Source organism: Cryptomeria japonica, chromosome 10 (assembly GCF_030272615.1).
Source record: "Cryptomeria japonica chromosome 10, Sugi_1.0, whole genome shotgun sequence".
Lineage (NCBI taxonomy): Eukaryota > Viridiplantae > Streptophyta > Pinopsida > Cupressales > Cupressaceae > Cryptomeria > Cryptomeria japonica.
The window spans coordinates 752,480,355-752,489,815 of NC_081414.1; the positions used below are offsets into that span (position 1 = coordinate 752,480,355).

Here is a 9,461-nt window from a genome sequence, read left to right on the forward strand (position 1 = left end):
ATTTTAATAAATTTATTAACTTAAATAATATTGAATGTTAAATTATGTTTTACATTATTTCCAACTTTTCTCTTCCATTATTCAATTAAAAAGAAAAACTTTTCACTTCCATATGACATGTTTTCAAACTTTTTGCTCCTTTCGTCTCTTGCCAAAACGGTAAATGACGCGATTAAAACATTCGACAGAGTGCAGTTACAATTTGGCAAGCATCCAGTGGGACTCGAAAGCATGACCCACTATCTCATTCACAAATTTAAACTCAATTCCAAGGAAGATGTGATAAAAGCTGGAATATGGGGTATTGCAGATGAGAAATCTATTCACTTTATTTTTTTAATATTTTATATAATTATCGTTTGGATATGTTTATAAATAAATGGGTCTGAAAGCTATAAAAAATATAAATACAGTTTATTTTAATTGATTAGTTATTAATATGGAGAAACATTCTACAATATTTAACAAACAATCTTGTCTTTAGTCTTAAATTTCATAGTCATTCATATTCAAAATATCATTATTTTATAATAAACATAATATTTCTAAAATAAACAATTAATAAAATTTATCACAAATAAAATAATTTAAAAAATAAAATTTAATAATTGTAAATGAATCTCTCTTTAACCTGTTTTAAAGAGATTTATTTAAGACATCTATAACTAATTTATTTTTTAATAATTTATCATAAAAAAAATCAAATAAAACCATAAAGATGGCATACAGCTAAAATATAGAAAATTTCTACAAACCAACAATCATCAAAGAGCAGGGCACCTACATTTGTTCAATTCTCCACGTGACCATACACAAAAGAATTACATTGGAATGGATATAAAATGGAAAGCAAAAATGTTAATTGCTCAAGTCAAGACTAGTTCACATCAACTTAGGTGTGAAACTGGGAGATGGATGATATCTAAAGAGGAGTGGGCAGATAGAAAATGTAGATATTGCACCCAAGGGATTGTGGAGACAAAATGACACTATATCATGGAATGCCCAACTTACAATGGTATCTGAATTCACTACATTGACATGCTAAATGTAAACACCTTGAGTAGTTTATTTGAAGAAGATAATATAACAAGAGTGGCAGATTTTTTGATCAAGTTACATAGTTTAAGATCCAAGATGCAAAGGAAGTGGAAAAGGAGGTTTAGCAGATTGTTCTTTGGTCTTTGCATACTCTTCTTTTGCTGCCTACCCAGGATCCCATAGACTGTTTGGCCTCGTGGATGTTATTAAAAGCATTCATTCATTCATCCAAACAACGAATTAGCCCAACATTACTTTGTTAATTATTGTGATGATGTTGATGAGACGAAGTTTCATATAAATAACAAACTAGACTAAATATACTAATATAATTACTTCAATTAAAAATAAAAACAAATCCAGAACTATTCTAACTAACATTTTTTAAACATATATATATATATTATTATATTTTTCAGCCAGAGGCATACACAAAGATTGAAATGAGGAGTGAATTTTTTGTTAACTTTCTAAAGTTTGCTCTCTTATACCTTATGTGTTGTTTCATATTCCCACCATTTTTAATTATTGGCAATCAGTCCTCAATCGGTGGCAGATGACTGATAAGTTATTCACTCTGAGCTAAATAAATTGCAGTTAATTGAGTCACTTCCTCCTTAGTTGGTTGGAGTATCAAACAATTAACCTTTCTTAATTGATATGTAGCTATCTTAATGATAAACCTAGTCATTGCTCAGCTTGGGGACATTGTAACTAGCTTAATTTTTCACATATAAATTATTATAGTGTGGTACTGTACAATCAATTTAGTTTTTATACACATCTCTGTTTTTAAATTAATGTAAGAAACATATTTCACACTTTTAATTCTTTTAAAAAATTGAAAACAAATGTCTGTTCAGTAAGGAGTATTGGGAATGTCCTAATTCAGAATAAACAAAATTGAATTTTGATGGAACTTCCAAGGGCAACCTTGACTAATGAGGTGCAGGGTTTGTGGCGTAAGACTCTCATGGGAACTTGTTGACTTGTTGATGGAACCAAAAAAGAGGCAGAGGTACAGGGCGCTTAGGAAGCTATTCCAATGTAAAAAAAATGAATGTTAATAGTTTGCATTTGGAGGGATTCATTGTTGGTGATCGGTGCTTTAGTTAAATGGGAAGCAAATGCTTGGAGCTTGAATAAATTTATGAAATATCAGCCCTCTCCTCTTTTGAAGACTTTAAAATTACCCATGTGAAATAGAGTGGAAACCAAGTGGCGGACATCCTATCTAAGATGGATGCGTCTATTCTGGCTTCAAAAAGACAGTACGGATTGACTAACACGTGTGTTAGTTGCGCATTTTACACCGTCTATTTTGCAATTAACGGTTGTGAATGACTAACTTGTCACTAACACGTTGTACGAAAGGTCTGTTTTGGAGCTAGAATAGCTGTGGCCATCTAAGATTGTAGTATCATCGACATTAAATGGTCCAAAGCTTTTTGAAGGCTCCAAAACAGATCTTTCGTATAGCGTGTTAGAAATAGGTTAGTCAATCACAACCGTTAATTGCAAAATCGACAGTGTAAAATGCGCGATCCGTACTGTCATTTTGAAACCAGAATAGACGCATCCTTAATAACCCCTTTGATAATGTATCATTTCCATTCTACAGTTGATGCCTTGAAGAGTGAGTGAGTGACAAGTGCAATGGAGACGAATTTCACACTAGTCACTGTTAGACAACAGCAATTTTTTCATTGCAGAATCACAGAGAAGAGGCTCCATAGCGTGTTCAAGATAGATGACCCAGTGCTCTGCCAAATTGTGGGGTGGATTTTGGGGGCGGAGTTTTTGAAGTCAAAGCATCGGTATTTCTCCAACATTGACATTGCTTCGACCTTTATAGCCTAGGGCCTGGAATTGGAGTCCAAAGAGGGATTTCCGAGGGCAATGCGTGTGTGTGAAGCCGGAGTGGTGTGTGGTGTGTCAGTCATCTTTGTAATGACAGAGCCTGGTGTGGGTTTGTGGGCGCACCACAGAGACTAGCGTTAATTTGGATATGTGAAGACCTTGGTGCAACTGTTCCTGGTTTGGAGTGTGTTTGGAAAGAAGGATGAATGGCAACGGGAAGCCCAAATGGGATGGGTGTTGTTGAAAGAGTACCTGAATGCTCAAGCGTTGAAGTGAAAGATAGTGCGTATAGACTGAGAGAAGGTGTGTGGCTGGAACCAGCTGCCTTGTGGTCCGATGGGTAAGCAGTAGAAGTCTCCGATTTTGATGTTGGGTAGTTTGTGCTTACTGTTTTGTTAATGACGGGCACTCTATGTAGGGGTAGTAGGGAGGATGAAGATATTTATGTTGTCAATGGACTCTAAATGTATTTTTTTAATTTATTAATATAAAACAAATATTACTATGTATGTATGTGTGTTTTTGTGTATGTGTATGTGTATATGTATGTATGTATATATATGTATATATGTATATGTAAAAATTGATGTTTGTGATTACCATCCACATGTTAAATGCTGACCAGTCAAGACACTCATGCAAATTTTTCCTTTGAAACAAAATAGAAAATAGAACTTGGAACTCATTTGAGTTTCTTTTGTGATCTGTACAAATAATACACTCCCTATATTGCTATTAATTTCCCAAACCCATGCAAATGTTTCCTTATGAAATGGAGGTAACATATAACTCTAAGCAAAATAGATCTCAGAAATCGTTCGACTTTCTTTTGGCATCCTACAAATAACTCACTTCCCATATTGCTATCAAGTCCCCAAACTAGACTATGAACTATTTTTGACATTATTATTTAGACTTCATATCAATTTAGAAACCCCTCATTATGAGATTAAAATTTGTGCTAAACCCAAGACTTCACAGAACCCCAGTCGACATTTTTATTAGGCCAAAACTTGGCATCGTGTAAACATTGCTATGGAGATCAACATAGAACTTAACTCCAAATCACAATTCTTACAGTGTAACCTGCTCCTTAAAGTGATGCACATCATGCTTTCTCCAAAGGATGAGTAAGAACCTAAAGAAAGCAGAATTAATATGTCTACTGCATTGCACAGGCAACTTTTGTTTTTGTGCATTGCAGATAAGGGTCTTCCTCACTGTGTATGTACAAATAAGAATTACATTGTTATGTATGGGAGACCAATATACATTCATTAGAAATCTTAAGAAAGAGGAGGCGTTCTTGCATGGGAATTATCTTCAATTTCAACTATGGCATTGTAACCTCAGAAGGGCAAATCACCATTAAAATACTTCTTAAAGACATCATTCATGGCTGCAAAGGAAGTATGTTATCACCGCATCAAGTTTTATAAAAAAGGGTCAAAATATCCAATCTCAGACTTTCCCCTTTTGTGCCAACATTCTCCTGTTTTAGGATATATAAAGATTCCTTATCATTCTATGCATAGAGTGCGAATTGGGGATCAACATTGCCTTGATGAGAAATTTGATGCTTGCAAGAAAGTAAGAAACTGTGTGTCATTCTGTTCACTATATATCCACTGTTTTCTTCGGATTGGCTTTATCAAATGGTGCCTAATTGCTTAGCAAAGATTTTTTAGCAATACGAATCCCATTAATTTCTTATAGTTCATTTCAAGCTTTAATCTGACTATATGAGACTTCAACTAATTTGCATTCTAATTTAACACTCATCATTCACAAATAACATATTCAATTATCAATATGGTTTTCAATTTCTATATCTTTATGGTTATCATTTGAATGTCTGTGTAGCATATCTCACTGGATTTATATAATTTCTGTTTGGATGGAGTATACTTCCCAATTTTGTAAGCCGTGGAGTGCAATATTTCAATTTTTGTTGTTGTTGTTGCTTTCATTTTTTTAAGATAATGCTATTCGGGAGTAGACCATATTCAGATGGCTTAACTTCCAATGAATTGAATGTATTTTAAATGAAACAGGGTACTGAATTTTCTGCAGATGAATATTTTGCTCTTCCTATAACTAAGATGATTACTTTGCTTTTCCTATAACTGAGCTGTGTATGCACTGCATGCATAAATTATTTGGAAGGTATAAGTACTTGACTGTCGTGTGGACTACTTCGGGCTTAAATTGTTCTTCTTGTGCATAAATTAATATGTTTTGAGTTTGGACCCTTCCCAGTCACCAAGAGATATATTTTGCATAAATTAATATGTTTTGAATTTTGACCTTTTGGCTAACGGGTGGATGCTCTTGCTGAATGGTATATATTATAATCCAAACTGTTTCAACAAAATCTTGTTTGTGTATATCATTTTGTAGTGTGTGGCTGCCAGTGCATATAATATAATTTTATTGCAGTGATGAATCTTTTTTTTCATGATAATTTTAAATCTTCAAGTTGACCAAAATTTTATTGTAGCGTTGAATCTGCTTTTCCCAGATACAGTGTCCTAATTGCTTTTTCATTACGAATACCTAGGAGACTCGCTTATCAGCTAAGCTCTAAAGTTTGTTGTTTGCCACATTTGTTACTAAATATGCTGATCCTTCTTATTCTTTTTGTCAAAAATAGTTCGTCTGTCACTCTTTATGAGTGTAGGACTTTAAGGTTTGAAGGATAACACCATTTAGAATCTTCTTTTTATTAGAAATTTCTTTGTTTCTTTCATCAAATGTATGTACATTTTTTCTTTTTTTCTTTCATTTTTTTAGATTGCAGGAATCGAGTTGACACGACACGTTCTCTGATACCACTTGGACTGGGGGAGACTAGACCTCATGACCTCATGCTTCACTACTGAAAGCTCTCACCAATTGAGCTAAGCCCCCAACCTTGATGCACACATATACTTGGAACTGAATGATTTTGTAGATTCTATGCATTGAATATAGATTTTCATGAGTTCATTTCAAGCTTGACCTGCTTACTCTGCTCCACAGAAGTAGGCACAAAGTGGCTTCAATCCTGTTCTATACAATTTCTAACTCCACAAGGACCTTCTGTCGCCATGGTTGCTGCATTTAAAAGAGACATTTTGACTCTAGTGGCAACACAATGTATTGGTTTGTAACATTTTCTCTTGTGAGCAATATTTTTATTGCATGAATTTTGACTCTAGAAACTTTAAACTTGTAAGACTTCAACACGAGAATATCTTATTTTACCATCTAATGGATGCATGTTTCCAAGTTATTAGCATGATTATCATAGAGGTGTATTAAGTGATATGGTTTCCTGGCTATTAAAGTTGTAATCAATTGGAAAGTGTCAGTTCTATGGTTAAATGGTCATCTCTCTCTGAACAGATATTATGATGGAAATTTTTTTCTTTCTAGTTACCTTTACCTACATGTTTTTCATTTTACTTTTTGCAGGTAAAGATGAAAATAGCAGGGACTAAATGCATTTATTTTATTTTACCATTACCATTCATGGTTAAGAAACCAGTCTCTGGTGAAGCGTCTAAAGACCTCTTTGATAAATTTATTCTCTTACTGAAAATAATGGTAAGTTTGATAAGATCACTTTTAATTGTTAACTCTTTATGCTTCTGATGTTTTCTCCGTACTACAAATTTTAACACAGGTAGTCATCAAGTGAGGCATTTCTTTTTCAGATTTACAATTGAGATGTAAAGTTTCGATAAAGAAATGTATATAATTTGGCTTATTTTGTTCTTTTTGAATTCATTTTTTTTTAATTTATATTTTTCTGATGTAAGTAAGTTATAATTGTAAGTAAGTTTGGTTGTGGCTTATTTTCAACACTCTCTTTTAAGTCTTACTCTACAGATACTTGAGACTCCTAGTCCGGTTCTGACAGTTTATATAGACCAGTTAGGACTTGAATTTAGGATCTCTTCCATTTGCAGTTGGAGAGCTCTCTCAACTGAAGTACTGACCCCATCGTTGAATCAAGCATGACTTATTTTCAATAGAAATTTAGATGCTATTCAATTTAATATTGAAGAGGTTAAGCTATAGAATATCAATACAATTTATTTTTGGTTCATATGGATCAGTTAGTACTCAAACCTAGGACCTTTTGTTTGCTATTGAAGTTCTTCACCAATTGAGCTATTGGCCCATCTTTGACATGTCCATTATTGGTCCAGGTGTACATTGCAGGTGCTTAGGGCTCCTAGCATGGTTATGATACCACATTTTGAGTTACAGTTCATATCGATCAGCTATGACTTGAACTTAGAACCTTATATTTGCTGCTGGAGTGCTCTACCAACTAAGCTGATGGCTCCCCTTTAGCTGGCCCATTGTTGGTCCAGGTGTGACTTATTTCCAACATACTCTTTTAAGCCACATTGTTGGTACTTGGGACTCTTAGCCTGGCTCTGATCCCTCATACTAATCTATAGCTTATATGGACCAGCTAGGACTCAAACAAATGAGCTTTCACTTCTTGTTGGAATGCTCTACTAGTTGAGCTTCTGATGTTCTCTCTAATACAAATTTTAGCATAGATATTAATGAAGCGAAACATTTATTTTTGTTCTCTTTGAACTCATTCTTCTTTTAATTTATGTTCTTCTGATGTACATTAGTTATATCCACAGGTTAATTCAGATGTGGCTTATTTCCAATAGCTCCCTTAAGCCATTCTTTAGATCCTTGAGACTCCTAACCTTACTCTAATATCACGTGTTGAACTACAGATAATATAAACCGGCTAAAACCTAAGACCTTCCATTTACTACTGGAATGCCCTATCAACGGAACTCCATTTGTCAGCCCATCAGTGACTCAGGTATGATTTATTTTAAGTTAGATCTTTTCCTCCTCTACACACTTTATTAGAAGCTAGCGAATACCACAAGCTGCATCTAATAGTTGTTTTTCCTCTACAGGTAGAGACCACCTCAAGTTTGGCAACTACTATGCCTATTCCATGACCGATTGTGCAGGTGTCAGCAGTAAAAATACATGTCCACCTCCCATATAGTAAATTCTGACGCCGGTCTGGAGAACGTAGAAGATGATGATTGGGACAATTTTCAGCGTTTTCCAGCCTCCACCATAGTAATATCTGAAGAGTGAAGATTCCTCCAAAGAGGGAATTGATTTCCCAGCTGAAGACTGATGGTTTTCAAGACATTGTGATTAATACTATTTGTAGCTAAGAAGCCGAATTAATCACAATGATGCCCATTCTTTGATCAAACGAATTCTAGACCAAAACAAGCCAAAGCCAAATATAAATGGTGCACAAGAAATGGAGGACGGAGGAGGTATCAGTCTGTAATTCTAACAACAAAATCCTTCAGCATATGCAATTGTAATTCTGGTACTGTGGCTCACCGCTGTGATATGACATGCTTGACAGAGTACTTGCAAAATGAAGAGCTGTAAGAAATGGCCAGCAAGATTCAAGGATTCATGTCGATGTCATCTCTAAATTGTATAATCGTGGGTTTTTTTCTACCTATGGATTAAGTTATATTTATATTTCTCAATCCCATGACATGCGACTTAGCATTCTCATGGTAGATTGCATTGTATTTTTGTAAAAGATATGGTCATTGTAAAATTTGTTTTGTAATTCTTAATTGACCTCGTTTATAAACTGTATGTATTTGTCATTATTAATTGATATCATTTTGTACTGTTGAAATTTGTATATACAGGTCATTTTTATTTTAGCTTTGTGTTTATTTTGAGATAATGTCTATGTCATTTTTGCTTTAGCTTTATACCTATTTAGAAATGTCTTAATACATGTATATAATGACAAATGACATGATCTTTTCAGAAGTTAGGGTCATTCCTATAGCTTATTTATCTACTTACATACACATATTCCTAGACACCTACCCCTACCCTATCCATTTATAAACTCTTATACATTCATCCTATATGTTTTGTTTATCACAACTATCTACACATCTACATCCATTTATCCATTTAGCACTTGAATCTTACCGCAGTTTCATTCTAGGACAAGGTTGTGGATATGGGGTGATCTCATGGTTGTGAACTCGTTCCTTTCTAATTTAAAATTTCGCTAATTAGTGCCCCTTTACCCTTCTACCTTAAATTGACTAAACATATTTTGGGTGTAATTTGATGCTTTTGTTAGTATCTAGAGGCATCCAATGCAATCATTTTGATAATCTTTCATGCATTCTACTTCATAAGCATACAAAAGATCAATCATTTTATTAATAGCAACACATTTCAATTTGGTGCAATAAGACAAGTAAAAATTTACATCTCAAGAGCTTGTTATTTTTTATGCTATTCAATTTGACTGGGTAAATCAAGACATAATGATCTCATGGATTAATCATATGCCAACCTAGTCCCAAGCCTATGAAGTAATCCTTTGATGGTAAATAATTTAGCATAAGATTTGAGGTGGTTGTATTGAAAAGGGTGTATTATTTTTTAAGGTCTTAGAGTAACAAAGGATCTAGAAGCTTACCTACTTGGCATTCATAAGTTACAAATTACGTGGATATCAATAT

General features: G+C 34.0%; 1 long non-coding RNA gene across 1 annotated transcript; it reads left to right on the forward strand.

Annotated features, from left to right (window-relative positions):
• The first annotated feature begins 2,504 nt into the window (after nt 1-2,504).
• Nucleotides 2,505-8,529, forward strand: LOC131859517 (uncharacterized). Its single transcript, XR_009359206.1, has 5 exons — nt 2,505-3,241; nt 5,702-6,045; nt 6,358-6,489; nt 7,653-7,744; nt 7,845-8,529. It is a non-coding gene; the product is annotated as an uncharacterized LOC131859517 (long non-coding RNA).
• Nucleotides 8,530-9,461: the final 932 nt, after the last annotated feature.